Source organism: Curcuma longa, chromosome 17 (assembly GCF_044706935.1).
Source record: "Curcuma longa cultivar G26 ecotype Majalengka, Jawa Barat chromosome 17, ITB_CL_G26_1.1, whole genome shotgun sequence".
Taxonomy (NCBI): domain Eukaryota; kingdom Viridiplantae; phylum Streptophyta; class Magnoliopsida; order Zingiberales; family Zingiberaceae; genus Curcuma; species Curcuma longa.
In genome coordinates this window covers 4,549,132-4,565,128 of record NC_133877.1, presented here as the reverse complement: position 1 = coordinate 4,565,128, position 15,997 = coordinate 4,549,132, and the positions used below count along the sequence as shown (strand labels likewise).

Below are 15,997 nucleotides of genomic sequence, written 5' to 3'. Positions count from 1 at the left end.
AACTTCAAATGGTTTTTCACTAAGCAAGATATTAATGTTAATTACTTGTGCTATATATATAATCAGGGACCACCTTTAATCATGCTTTAATTAACACAAAACCATGATGGCTAGATCATTATGAGAATTATTGGAGGTGGATAAGTATTGATTTTATTAGTAATTTAAATGTATTTAATTTTTTTATTATTATTTTAATGATGGGATATTTTTTGAATACAATTTTGCTCATGAAAGTCATAGTATAACTGCTTATATAAGCAAAAAGTTTAAAGAATGTCAGTGAGTTTCTAGTACTATATGAACGTATGTACACCTAAGACCTGAAAAGACGTTTTATTATGGGAAATTCTCGGTAAATAATTTGTATATCAATGATATTGTATAATATAATATCATTTTATACTAATTTTCTCGATATTAATTGTTACAAAAAAATATAAGTGGAGCTAGGACACGAGGCATAATTTAAAGAACTATGAAACAAATATAGTGCAAAATTATACAAAGACTTGTTATATAAGTGAAGAAGGAAAGGAACAAGATCATCCTATATACAAGATGAGATTTGGGATACATGAAAGAACACTTGGGTTGTTGAAAAATAGAAGCAAAATGCATCGACTGCTCAAAAGAATAAAAATTCTGAGGTCGCTGGCCCTAGATCCACAAAGCATACGATTGGATCACGATTTATTGTAGAGCATGTAATAGATTTGGTAAGTATATGTTGACGATCTTTTGCCGGAGAGAGCTGAGTGGCCGAGTGGCCGAGTCGGCCGAGACGTCGAGTGGTCGAGTCGCCGAGCCGGGTGGCCGAGACACCAAGTGGCCGAGAGTTGCCGAGCCGAATGGGCGACTGCCAAGCTGAGTGGCCGAGACACCAAGTGGCCAAGACGCCGAGCCGAGTTGTTGGGCCGAATGGGCGACTGTCGAGCCGAGTGGCCGAGTGTCGAGGTAAGTTGTTGGGTCGAGTGGGCGACTGCCGAGCCGAGCTGCCTAGCCGAGTTGCTGAGGTAGGTGGCCGAGTGCCGAGCCGAGACGAGTGGCCGAGCCGAGTGGCCGAGTGTCGAGGCAAGTTGCTGGGCCGAGTGGGCGACTGCCGAGCCAAGCCGAGTTGCCGAGGTAGGTGGCCGAGTGCCGAGCCGAGACGAGTGGCCGAGCCGAGTGGCCGAGTGTCGAGACAAGTGGCTGAGCCAAGAGGCCGACTGCCGAGACAAGTGGCCGAGCCGAGAGGTCGACTGCCGAGCCGAGTGGGTGAGATGCCGAGAGGTCGGCTGCCGATCCGAGTGGGCAAGATGCTGAGAGGTCGACTGCCGATCCGAGTGGGCAAGATGCTGAGCCGAGTGGCCGAGTGGCGAGACGGATGAGTTGCCGAGGCCTGCGTTCAAAGCAGTTTCCTTAAAACAGATTCGTCCCCTCCGGCGGTGCTTAGAGGTAAAGACGGACGTCTGTTTCCCAGGATACAACGACAGAACCGGAGAAACGATGAAGCACAGATCATTCTCGGCGAACTGATTACACCCGTAGGCTATCACAGGGGAAAGCAGGGGAAAGAGAAGCGAGGGATCGAGAATACTCTTGTTGTATTTTCCCATCGCTGTCTGCTGCCTCTTTTATAACCTCGCACCAATTAATTGGAGATTAATGGTAGAATTGATGGCTTGATTCGAAATATCAGGTAATTAACTCTAGCCGTTTCAACGTCAGGTAATAACTCTTGTCCATTTCACTGCAGCCACCGTTACAAAAAATGAAAGGAATGAGCAAAATGTTGGTTCATCTGCTTGGGCAAATTATGCCCTGATCGGTCCGACATTCGACGCGCGCAGGTCGCGCTCGCACACAAGTTGCCTTGCGGGCAGTGCAATCCGGGCCCTAGAATTTGCACCCCCCTACGCACCCACGCGTGAGAGAGAGTCTCTCCCCTTGTATTTGTTCACAACATCAATGCTTGTGATACAATATAAATCAACCAAGTTGTCCCTCAACTATCAATGTGGGACTAAACTCCTCCATATGAGGGTCTTCTCCATCCTTCCATTTCATTGTTTCCATTCATATTTCCAATAGTATACTATAAAGTTATATTAGAAATCATTTATAAAAATGTTATGTATGTAAGTTAATACTTTACAGATGCATTCTATTTGTTGGGAGGTATTTCACAACACCCATAAAAAAAGGATAAGATTTTTGTCGATATTCAATCGAAGGTCATAGACGTAAAAACTTTTCCTAATTACAATGTAGCGACGAAAGACTTTATCAATTGGATATTAATAATATTTTTACGTCACCAACATTGGCGACAAAATTTATTTTTCGTTTCGCCAAATTTGACGATGAAATTTCGTTTTCGTCGCCAACGTTGGCGACGAATTCTACTTTTCATTTTGGCGACGAAATCGGGTTTTCATCAAAATTGATCGTAGCTACCTCTTTTGCTCGTCCACTATGGTGACCAAAATTTGACGACAAAACAGAATTTCACCAACATTGGCGATCATATTTGCAATGAATTTGTAATTTTTCGTCGCTGAGTGTTGCGACGAGCTTTTTGCAACGAAAAATATTTCGTCGCAAAAAAATTTTGTAACGAAAATTTTTGATTTTTTCGTCGTAAGATTCATCGCAAAAGGTCTATATTTTTGTTGTGTGATACACGTGGCAAAATAACCCTCATCTTAGACGCCCCTTAATGTCAGTTCTACACTAATTGGAAGGAAGATAAATCACAATGATTAAACTATAACCTTTTCAGATAGAATAGATTTTATTCCCTATGAGATTATTCGATCACGAAAATTCATCTCTATTTCATATGATAACCTATCGTCTCAGTATCCACTCACTATATCCATATATAGAGGCTAAAGCTAACCTCTTGCATGATTCTTGCAGCACATGCAATTTTTGCCCCAGCAATTATACATCCAAAAAGAAGACTATAATTAATCAGTTAAATTAACTAAATGATCTAATACAAATTATGTCCTATACTTTACTTAATTAGTATTATGCTAACAGACACTAATTTCATATTATTATTATTATTATTATTATTATTATTATTATTATTATTATTATTATTATTATTATTGCATGATAATAGTTTGCCCAAAATATTTTTTAATGATTTTTTGAATATAACATGTGGAAAATAAGTATAGAGTTGAATCTTTTTGTCTGAGGCCAAAATATAACAAGCCATGAGGATGCATATCAAACTATACATGATACAGTGGTGGCAATAATTAATTGTTCGAGATATTTGACAACTCAAAATTATTTTTATAAACTATATATAATTTTACAGAAGCGAAGAAAAAAATTAACATGATTATAAATGATTAAATTAAAGGAGTTCCAATGAATTAGACATCACAAAAATCTTCATTTGCGAAAATTCCACTTGGGACAATATGAAAACAAAAGTAATTGGTCCATCATCCACTACAAAAGTAGGAATCAATGATGGTGATAATTCATGATTATTAATTTAAAAGGCTAATATTTTCAAATGTTATATATTTATTAAAAGGTGATACATGCATCTATATATATTTATTATATCTATTACTTTTGAACTGATTTATAAATTAATAGTTATAATTAAAATAATAAAAATTCAACACTGACTTGTAAGAGAGTCTAGAATCCAAACCTAGCTAATGTATTAATTATTGTTAAGTTCACTATTTTAACTTAATAAATTATAATTAAGCTCGGGTTTAGAAATAGTCGATGGATATATAGATTTGGCATAATATTTGTCCGCCGACAGTGAACAAGGAGAAAAATCTCATTACAGGGAATGGCCCACCTCCATGTGTTGTAAACTCACGTTCCTCTATCATGCAATTAATTAAACGATATTAAGCCCACCGAAAGCTACTTAATCAATAATTTTCAATAATTTGCTCCGGTTTTGCTATTCACTAAACGCAATTACTCTTTCTAATCGAATTGTGGTAGTTTCCCAGCAGGAAGGAGCTAGTGCAATAATTGAGAGGAACTTAAATGTTGGATTTCACTATAAACTTGATCATGATCTTAAAATCAAACTAAACTAACCCGGCTAAGTTATCGGCGTGCGACTTGGTGCAATAATGCATCTACATGATCTAATTATCAATCATCTATAAAATTAAAATTGAAAAATTGAATTGAGACAATGACAAATTCAAATGACTGATTTGAATCGAGAGTCACTGTCATTATATCATTTACTTATCGCCGGACAAAATTCCTACAAGCATAGTGGAGTCTTTTGCATGAATGATCAAGTTAGTCAGACTATACACCATGAAGCTTATTACTCATTAATAATATATTGAATGTACACATTTAATCTGCATCCAATAATATAAATCTCCTTTTAATACAAAGATTATTACATCACTTAATAGGATTAATCTTAATGGCAATTGTTATGTGTTATTGATTTAAGTATAAATCCACCAAATCAAGACTTAACCCTTCACCTAGCCACACCCCAATTGAACGCTATATTCGAGTTGCTCTAATCTCATTAATTCGATCCCAATCAAGATCCGATCGAGCTAGATTACTTTAGTACTAATATTGCTTAAAAATTCTCAAATATATGTATATATGTGTTCTCAAATTTTGATATCAAGATTTGAGATTTTAACCTCAAACTTTGATATATATATATATAAATGGTACCTCTCCTTTTTTTTCCCAATATTAATTGTTGTTTTCTTCCCTTTTCATTTCAATCTTATTTCTGATGCCACGTATACAAATCTCCTGAAAGAGAGACTGAAAAATCATTGTCTCGCCCAAAATTATTGCAGGCATCATTGTACGAGGACTCTGGCCTGCCATGAAAGCCATCGTGGACTAACTTCGCCACAAACCATCAGTGATTTCTTTTCCTTTCCTTTCCTTTCCTTTTCTTTTACAAAAGGTGATCGATTTTGTTCTTGATGCTCAATTTTATTAACTTTACGAGAGGAGCTAGCACATATAGTTATTTCCCATGCAGAAGAAATATTCACGTAAGCAATCTTTGTCATGCAAAAACTGATCACGTAAACCACTAACTCTTCTTCTTCTCCATATCACTGATGATTAATATGTGTGTGTATATATTATATATATTTATTTATATAATTAAAAGTATTTTTTAAAAAAGAGAGAGAGAGAGAGTGAATGGATGGATGTGCGTTGTCGTTGTCGCAGCATTGATGAGGAGGTTGACGAAGTTACAGTGACGTGCCCTCCATCGACTTGAATATGAAATGATAGTAAATTAAAGCGACGGGATGGACGACAGAACAAAGTTGCAGTTCAGGGTTCGCCGTCGAGGCTCAGTGCGTGCATGGCGCCAGCCGCGGCCCCACCTCGCCACAACGAACTCCTCACCAACATTTGTCGCCCCCGCCCCACCCCCGCTTTCCCTTCATGCACGCACAGTCATGCATAATTTTCACGTTCCAAAAACATTCAATTAATATATATAGCATTTGAAATTAATGTAAAGTAAAATAGTTTTAATGAAAATCACTTTATTATTGATTAAGACGGTTTTAAAATGATAAATCTCAGTCAGTTTCATAGACTCAATTCCTGGAGTGACCGGTCTGGTCTAATGAAAGTTTCCCACCGACCACATACAGCGGTCAATCCAGATGCCTAGCATCCTTTGATTGCGTTCTCCATTTGGAGAAAAATTCCTGCAAATACGTCGTAGCTGGGGATCGAACCGCGGGTCCCTAAGTCACAACCCGGATGTCCTACCGTTGCATAGCTGAGTTGGTTACGACGTAGCAGAGTTGCAGAAGAGGACAAGGGTTCAAATCCTGACGAAGTCAGGCAACACCCTCCTGCGTCGTGACCAACTGCAGTTTCCCGATTTACCTCCTCACAAATAGTCAGGGGGTCGATCGTGTGAGGCCGCTGAGGTGGCGGATTCCACCTTTTGCAGAAGAAAAAGACTGTTTTAAAATCAGTCCACTAAAAATTATTGTATATATATATTAAATTAATAATAAAGTTTTTATCTTTTTGTATGGAGGGGAAATATGTGTGTGTAGATATATATAGGTAATTGAACAGAAACAAGTAGTTAATTGTGTGGAATATAAGTGCCGAATAAATGAAGGAAAAGGATGTGTGAAGGAAGATGCCCTAATTAAGTAGGGGCCCTCCCTGCTATCCTCTTCAGAGAGAGCAACCACTCGTCCATGGTCCAACCTCCCTCCCTCTCATAACTCCACTACTGCAAACCCTAACCATTTGGACACATTCTCGCCTGTACATACATCAACTACCACTGGAGGGCAAAAATACAAAGATGCAATGGACAGAGCCAGATGCTCCCATGTTTAACTGGTACCTCGTAGGGTCAGTGTCCTATAAATTTAAGGTAATGTTCCCTTCCCTTTCTCTCTGGCTAGCTCTCCCATGAAGTACAATGACAGCAATATTTAGAGACGTTTATTAATTAAAATTAGAATGGAAATGAAAAATGAAATTAATTTAATTAAACTACTACTGCACGTCTAGTCATGCATGATGCATGCATGCATGCACATGATGGTAGAGAGGATCGTCAAAGGCGATAATTAGGGCTCTAAGTAATCTTTGCTCTTCTTAGGGTTGGGGAGTAACCCTTGTTTGTATCATTGGCCGACGACAAAAATACATGGGCCTAGTGTTGGGGACTCTACGCTAAAAGTGAACTAATAATTGATTACACTAATAACCTAAGTGTTGCTTTCAGATTTGACGTATCCGGTTCGTTAATAAGGATGCCTTCGATCGTATATATATATATATATATATATATATATTTTTAAATGTGTCTAGAAAAGACTATGAGCTAAGAGACAAGTGAAGTGATTGGGTGTGTTTTGGTTGGCCAGTTTTTTTAGGGGGCAAAATCAATAATTATGTCTAACGCCTCCAAGGGCCCATTTAGCAGAAAAGCCCATGTAAGATTTTAATTTTGAAGAATTACCTTTTACAGCCCGCTAGATTCTCGCTCAAAACCTCGGCTAAAATTACAATTTAACCCAAAATTATTATAATTTAGTTAAAGTATTTTTGATAAAAATTAACTGGTTCTATTTTATTTGTTCTTCTTTTGGACATATTCGACTAATTAAACTCTCATTTTTGTCATTAATTCATTAGGCTTAACTCGTGTGATACATTTTTTTTTGTTAATTAGCTTGTTTTCTTCTTCGAGTTAATTTTCCCTCGTGCTAAATGTTAATATCTTCTACTCACGGTCACGGACCCAATATTTTAAGAGGTCGATCATAACTTGTTTTTCCGTTGAATGCATAGAATTAATAGTTTACTTGCATTTTATGAAGTTCCAATTTATTCTTATTAAAAACCCAATTATTTTAATTTTTAAGGTGAATAATTTTTATTTTTATTATCATTGAAAATAACAACTCATAGTTAACGTGCATGGATGGAGCTGCGGTTCCGGCTGCCACGTCAGCCGCATCAAATCCCGCCTCGAGCACGCGTGGCACGGGCCCATCAATCACCATCAATTTAATCGAATATTTAAATTGAATACGCGTAAGATTTTATTTAACCGATTAAAAATTCTAATATTTAATGATTTAATTGTATTTAAAAAAATTTCATACTATTTTTTCATTAATGGAAATTATCATCTTATTTATTAATTAATTTAAATTCCAGCTTGTAAATTACTGGACGGCGCGCGTACGCGAGCGTATATATACGTCGCGGCGGATCAGATACGTCGCGGCGGACGAGGGTTCGCCGTCGGGGGAGGCGAGCGAGGAACAGGGCGACAGCAGAAGCCGGTCGACGTTGTCTTTCAATCAGTTTCGGTGGCCGGGAACTACTCGTAATTGACGTCGCCCGCCCCCCCCCCCCCCCCCCGCCAGGGCAGTTAGCTAGGAGTTCTCGTCGACCGGACGGCGACGTCGCAACCGCCCTCGCCTCGATCGACGCCGGGCACGTGCTCGCTCGACGCGGTCCCCGCCACCTTTTCCTCCCAGTCGCGCGCCACTTCCTATTCTCGAAGAAGAAGGCCCGGCCCCCTCGTCCACGTCGCTGTGTCGGTCGCGCTCGCGCGCGCGAACTTCGTCGGCGCCCGGCTCGCTCGCGGGCCCGCCACGCTCGACGTGATAGCGCCACCCGACATCGACGGAGTCAGAATCACAGTGGAATATGCCATGAGACTGACTACGTACGTCTTACGTGGTTAAGGAATCGCAGCACGGAGGAGATACCTCCTTAATTTGACTGTAGGTCGAGTTCGATATGGAATCCAGGGTTAGAAAGGGACCTCCATCCCATGCATGTTTTTTGCTCTACGAGAGATGAGATTCCTGTGGCCACAGTGAATGGAATTAATTAAGGCACATAGTTTGATTCCCTTGAATTATGAGCGACGAGAAGAGGATAAGATCAGCCCTTGAATGGAAGGTGATTGTTCATTGCATCATCCCCTAAGGCATCAATGCGTGCATGCCCTAGAACGTACCACCTTTTCTCCTAAAACAGGCAGGACAAGTCGTTGACAAGAAAGGGCAACTGCCACTTGAATGATAACGATGCATGCTCTACTGATCGATCATTCTAGTCCAGCTGCTACTGCATGCCCTTTCGATTAAAGTAGTGCATGACAGACAGCCACTCGAGCTCCAGGCCGGCAGCTAATCGTGTTTAGTTTCGATTGGTTTGATTAATTTGATGAGGTTGAAGTTAATTAAAGAAAGGTGGTTAAGTTTGGATTCGAAGAGTTTTGTGGAGGAAGTGAATTGAAGAGGATGTTAAAAAAATAGAAGGTGAGGTCGTTCCCGCGTCACTTGTGACATGAGAGAGGAATTATCAAACCGCCCCTCCAAGTTTCTAGACGTTTTAAACGTGGTCCTCGTGTTTTTGTTTTAGTTGAAAGTGAAGTGGTGGTTTATTTAATTACGAAAATATCTTTTATAGTAAAAGTGTTTTCATTTTTTTTGTTTGGATTGTTAATAAAAATGAATTCAAAAAAATTTATCTTCGTGTAGAAAAATATAATTTAGTTTTTTTTTATCTTTGTTAATAAATGATTTGTTGTTTGACTGGAGTGTTTGACATCGAGACGAAACGGCGAGTTAATTCGAGTTTTTTGTTGCACATTCAAACGACGAATACAAAATCGAGACGAAACGGTCGAAGTTATTCACTGTCCTCTAGTTCGCACCGATCCTAACAACGTTTACTATGACTCTGCTAACTGGCTAATTAAATCATCGAGCTAAATCAGCTCACTTGACTAAAATGATAAAATGGCCTGGCTTGGTCGAACCATAATGATTTACATAGCCTATGTAGATTGATTTAAAAGGAATGTAATGCATCTATTAAAATCATATGATATATCTACATGATCTTTTTATCATCATTCGTATGGCTACTTACATGCAATGACAAACTAAGAACTGACTTGAATCCAAAACCAATATAATGCCATTGATTCCTTACTTGTCATTGAACGAAATTCCTATGATTGCAACAGAATATTTTCTATTGGAGATAGGCGACAATCGAAGTCCCGTCTCAATGGAGAGAAGGGAAGAAAAACAAACTCAATAATTCAACATGCCTAATTGAATTTTGACTTCCTCTTCTTGTATTAGTCATCTGGCCATTCCTATGTTGAGCTCATAACTCGTTGATAGCCTATCAATATTAATGAATTGAATTATTGAATTCTACACATGTAATTCATATTTGATAAATTTTACCCTTCTTAATAACAATTATGTGCATTATTAATTCACATTAACTCATGAAATGAAGACTTAATATTTCATGATTATCATCAATTCACTAAGGTCAACTTGAGTTGTTAGTTAATCGTGTTTTAAATGGTCGACCAATATGTGTTTTATCTACGTGACAAATGAGTTTTAAATTATATATTTTTTGCTTATGTTACTAATGAATATGTTTAAATCTACGTTAGTGAAAGATTGAGAATATGATACTTGACTGTCTGAACAATCATAACCTTGTATTAAGTAAAGACTTATTCTCTATTTAAATTGAATCGACTAGAATATCAATTGAATTGATTTATGCCTCATCAAATAATTTAAGTGGGTTAGATTGAAATTTTATCGACTTATTTTAAGATAAGTTTAGATGGATTGACCCGCGCGCCTAAGCCCGTGACCCGTATAGGTTGACCCGCGGATTGAAAAAGTTTATTAATTTATTTCAAATTTTAAAATTAAAATAGAAAAATCAATGAATTAGTGGACTTGATCCGTCAAAATTATAATTCAAGTTTAAAATTTTTAATTTATTAATTTAAAATATAATCCAAATTTAAAATTTTTAAAATTTTTTTATTTTTTGATAGACTCGTAGGTTGGACCGCCTAACTCGCATCCCGTCTTGGGTTAGGTTGGGTTGGAGATTTTCAAACCCATCAAATTAGTAGGTTGGCCCGGTCTGGCCCGCCGTATGATGGATTTTTAGTGGGTTGGTTCATCCCACCATGAGTTAGTCCGTTTGACAGCTCCAATAATCGTTGAACAAGATAAACTTATTGGATTAGCTATCGAGTCAATTGTTATTTGTATCAATCAACTTAGTTCCATCTGACTTGGTCACCTCGTTAAATAAATTTAAAACAATTATGAATTAGGCCCATGGAATTTACTGGACTATGGATAGGGCCTCAAAGGTCCTCTTTGTTCTTTTGCACGATGTTGGATCATTACATTTATTCTCGTAACTGAAAGAGGCCCATCTCTGGTGTAATTTCGGCCCATTAAATAAGCACACGCAAGGCACGTGTGGTTCCTAGTCTTGCTAAATTTTTTTTTTATCATAAATATATAATTAATTAAATATATATATATATTTATATTAAAATTATCTCAAAAAGTTAAGAAATGACGCAATATCTATATATTGATATTAAATATCAGACACTGACCACACTCCTAAGTCCTAACTAATTATTGCTTCTCATCTGCCTTGTCTTTTACAGTTTACATCCTCGGCCTTCATTTTTTAGAAGAGAGGTTATAGTCTTGCAAAGTTGATTAGAATAGAGTAGACTTATAAAAGAAGATAAAAATTTGAATTTTAATAAAGTCGAATAATATTTTTCTCCATTATGATCAAATATGATTTTTTGATTTATCTTATCATATATACTCATGAGATCGATCGTGTAAAATTATTAGAATGACTGGATTTCATCTTTTTTATATAAAATGAAAGGTTGTAAATTATAAAAAAAATTGATAGAAATATTAAAAGGAAGATAAATTAAAAATAAATAAACATACTGAAAAGACGACATAAGAGGTAACTTTAATGCAGCTCCCCCTCACGTGGCCTGCACGTGCCGCCTCTATCTATTTATAAATCTAAGCTTCTGGTTCTTCTTCCACCGTCTCTGTTTCACTTCATCGCCGTCTCTTTCTCCCGGTAGGTGAGCAGCTCCAGGTCATTAATGGCGGACGAGGGCACCGCAAATTGCATCGATATTCTCATCGCGGTCCTCCTCCCTCCTCTTGGTGTCTTTCTCAAATTCGGATGCCAGGTTAGTTTACTCCACTCCCCTTTCACTCTGTTTCTCCTTGCTAAGAACGATTTAACCAGATACGCATGACTTTTTCTTCTTGTTTTTTTTTGTATATTTAGGTGGAGTTTTGGATCTGCCTCCTGTTAACGCTCTTCGGCTACATCCCAGGAATCGTCTACGCTGTGTATGCTATCACCAAATAAACTATCAAACTACCGTCGTCGATGTTTCAGTATATATAATTGGTTGTTTAGAGGTCTTCTGGAGTCCATTGTTGTTTCTTTCCTTGCAAAGCTAATTTGGTCGTTGATTGTGCGTGGTGGGCGTGTAAGTATGCGCTGTGCTGGAATCGAAAGACTTGCAGTCAATAAATAAGCTATTAAGTTTGGATTTGCATGTGCACCAGCTTGTCTTTCTCCTCTCTCTCTCTCTCTGTTTGATTAAAAAGCTGTCATGTCAGTTAATTAAGAGTGGACCATCGGAAGGCTTAAAAGAGAATCCGATGCTTCACAGATCAAATTCCCGTCTGCTTTAATTAGCTAGTTATTCGATGAGGATAAGAACGATCACACAGGATGATAAAGACAGCAGCTGCCACAGCTACATTAAATAATGACCCATGAGTAGCCATTATTAATAGTTGCTAAGTCTATGCTCGTAGTAACTTTTCGATTTATCTCGTAAGAATTTCACAGAGCATGCATCCATTTACACAGAGCACTACGTACGCTCGCTCCGATCGATCGTCACGAGGCCGCGACGTGGTCTCCGGCCCTCGCTTTGTCGAGCATCGTCCACATCACCCGGACGTCCTCGTACGCGCACGCCATCACCTCCCCGTGCAGCTCCAGCGGCCCACTCCGGCCATCCCCTGAAACTGAACATTCCATGCACCAGTACTCAAACCACAACCGACGATGAAGCTAGGAAATCCTTACCTGCTTGGGATTTCTTGTCCCGGGGCGAGCTGATGATCGTGTAGGCTTTCCTGAAGGGAGAGGTGATGATGCGAATCCAAGAGCCGCCCATGGCGCGTGCTGAACTGCTCTGAGCTTCTCTGCTAGCTGCTTCGTCCGTTCAGATATATAGAAGAAGCTAGCGGAGGCAAGATCCGTGCCTCGAGGCTACTGCTCGATCGGCCGCTTGCATATTCCATGCATGGCGCCTGGATGCATGCGCTGTTCCTAGATGGTTAGATCGTGCATGGCTTTGACTTAATTAACATTTAACAGCTTCGTGGGTTCCCTTGTCGCTCTCGATCTAGGCATTTTGTTCAGGATCATTGTTTTCTTGTTAGAAGGAATTAGTGCAAGCGCTTCATGTATCACATGCCGCATGTTTTCTTGGCACCGAAAGATTCCCGGCAACCCTTACAATAAGGAGAAATCTTTAGTGATTGCAAGAAAATTAAGATTTGTATCTATTTTTTATTTCACAATGAAGGCAAGGCCTCTCTGTGAGGAAGTACATGCACGTTCTGTACTTCATTACATTGGCCGTTGCAATAGATCTATTAGATCTGCAGATGATATCGATCATTAATCATTGTCCTTGTTCCCGTCAAGAACCTCTTCTGGGCGCACCCGACACTTCCTCAGGGGTACTGTGCGGGAAAATGGCTAAGACTGGCTGATGATCGCCGAAGACCTGCAACCACAGACACCGTGAGATGGACGGCCGGCGGGGCCGACGAGACCACTCCGATGCTTAAGTTAGTGACGGCAGGAGAGAAAACAAGAGTAGAGAAAAGTGATAAACTGTGAGCACATACCTGGCCCCTCTACAGGGGCTCGCCTTATATAAGGGTGAGTCGGTCCGTACCACGGACGAGGCAAGGTGGACCTTACCTTGAAGGTACTCTCCGTACCTGGGAGGAGTGCCGTCTTTAATGGGGAGGTACACTGTAGACAGTGTCGTACGCCGAGACGGCGCGCGGCCATACTTGACAGTGTCCTTGTCAGCTGGAGTGGTCAATAGGACAGAACGTACGATTCGGCCCCGACTCCCTGGGTCGAATCGGGTATGCTGCTCAATCGGACTACCCGGGAGTCGGCTTGGCAAGTCTATCTGTAACATATGCTGGCGAGCTCCGACCTCTCGAGTCGGGTATGCTACCCACTCGGGTTATTTGGGAGTCGGCTCGGTGGGGCTATTCGTAGACTCGGCGGACGCCCCGGGCTATAGGGCTTGGATGTGGACCTCTCGGGCGGTTACCCGTGGACCTGGATCCGGTCCCCCGTGCTGCGGCCGACTGCTCCCGGATGATTGACTCGACTCGGCCATGTCTCTCGGTTGGATCCGGGCCCGTATCCTTACGACCGTAACACTAGCCTTCCCACTAGTCTAGTCGAAGGAGACGTGTGTTCGACTGACTAGACCGAGTCCGAGTCGAGTTGCTCCGGTTGACATTCCTGCCAGTGAGGGGTTGCCACGTGTCGGGAGGGCATTGGATGATTCGGTCGTCGCGCACGTGATCGGCATGGTGTGGATGACTTCCGAGGCACGCTTTACTGCGGCGGGGTGTCCGATGGGACAGCCGAATCGTCGCCATAATTGCGCCGTATCACGCCTCGGAAACGTGCATCATCGGACGATTGCCATCAGATCCTGCCTTTTTTCGCCTGTCGGATCGGACGGCTGAGTTTTGCTAGGGTTCGGTATAAATAGGGGGAGGCTGGGCGCACAGCGCCCCTCCTCGCCGCCTTGCTCCTCTTCTCCGCTTTCTTCTCCGGTTCTCCTCTCGTCGCCGCTTCCTTCCTTCCTTGCATCAAGTAAGCCTTCTTCCCTGGTTGAGTCTCTTTTTCCTTCCTTGGTGTCGTTCTAGGTCTTCTCCGATAGGTAGCGATGGCTTCTGAGGGCTCTGTGCCGTCAACAGACGCACCCTCTGTGAGTGTCCCGTCAATGGACGAACCCTCCGCGAGTGTCCCGTCCACTGGTCCATGGTACGAGTCCCAAGTTACCACCTTCACCGAGAGGTCCCGCTCGAAGATTCGTCTGAAGTACGAAATCCCGAGTGAGTATAGGATAGAGGTCCCCGAGAGTCACCATCGTCTTCACACTCCCCCACCCGGTTGCGTCACTTTTTTCCATGGTCAGCTAGAGGGGGGCCTCCGGTTCCCGATTCCCGCTTTCTTTCAGGAAGTAGCCGAGTACTTCCAGCTCCCCCTGAATCAGCTTGCCCCGAATTCCTTCCGACTCCTTTGTGGAGTCGTCTTAGTCTTCCGCATGTACCGAATCCCCTTAGATCCCGCGGTTTTCCACTTTTTCTTTTATCCGAAGAAAATGAAGAAGGAGGGCGTCTTCTTTTTCAACTCGAGACCGGGTCTTCCTTTCCTGACTGGGTATCCTTCTTCCAACAAGGGATGACATCCCCAATTCTTCTATATCTCCCCCCCGAGTCCATTCGAATTCCCGACTGAATGGCAGGACGAGCTTCCAGCCTTGCCCGTCTTGAAGCCTTACAAGAAGAATAAAGTCTACTTAGGGGCTTTTGAAGTGCTGAAGGGCCTTCAATTTGACATCGCCAAGCTAGTCGGGGAAGAAGGGCTTCTTTTCCGGGCCGACTTGAGTCCCGTCGCTGCCGAGCTTCCGGCGGCACTCGGTAAGTTGTTTATTCACTCGGACTTCTGTAATGACTAACCCAACTCGTCTCTTCTTTCTTGCAGACGACGTTTGGATGGACGCGTCGGTGAACAAGTGCTTGAAGTGGACTCGGGCACACTTGGAGGCGCTGGTCACGCCCAAGAAATCGGCTACCGCAGAGGCAGTTGGGACTTCTGCTGCTCCCGAGCCCGAGCTGGTGGAGCCACTGGCGACAGTAGTTCCCGAAGGGGAAGGTCATCTTCCCGTATCTGCTATGCCCGAGACCGACACTCAGGAAGAAGAGCCTGTGATTGCGGAGCCGAGGGACGTGCCTCCTTCGGCCAGCAAAGGCAAAGAGACAGCGGAGGGGGAGGGCCGATCAAAGAAGTCCTCCTCTTCCCACAAGAAGAAGCATCGCCGCTCCCGCTCGCCCGACCGCGAAGGGAAGCGTTCGAAGAAGTCCAGCCCGATTCGCCGCGAGGAGAAGCGGCTCAAAAAGTCCAAGGCTTCCAAGGGGCATCTTCCTGCCTCGAGTGCTGCTGGCGCGAGTGTGTCCGACCGGGGCCAGGAAACCACTTCCTTGGTACCGCCGGCTCCGACTGAAGTGGCGACCGTGGAGTCGGGCGCCGTGGGGGCGCCAATTACTTCTGCTGGTGCGGTACCGCCGCAGTCCGAGCCGATTCCGACAACCGAAGCCGCCGGGACGACTACGACTTCCCAGGCCGAGGGGCTGACCGAGGGAGGTGTACCCCCGACTGGAGGATCTTCCTCGAGAGCTGCAATGCCGACCAGCTCGGGGTCGGCTGGTTCGGGGCTCCGACGCCCTTCGACGGCCGGAGCCGACTTCTACACGTTGCCTCT

General features: G+C 42.2%; 1 long non-coding RNA gene across 1 annotated transcript; it reads left to right on the top strand.

Moving 5' to 3' along the window:
• The first annotated feature begins 11,433 nt into the window (after window positions 1-11,433).
• Window positions 11,434-11,956, top strand: LOC141811391 (uncharacterized). Its single transcript, XR_012600171.1, has 2 exons — window positions 11,434-11,572; window positions 11,674-11,956. It is a non-coding gene; the product is annotated as an uncharacterized LOC141811391 (long non-coding RNA).
• Window positions 11,957-15,997: the final 4,041 nt, after the last annotated feature.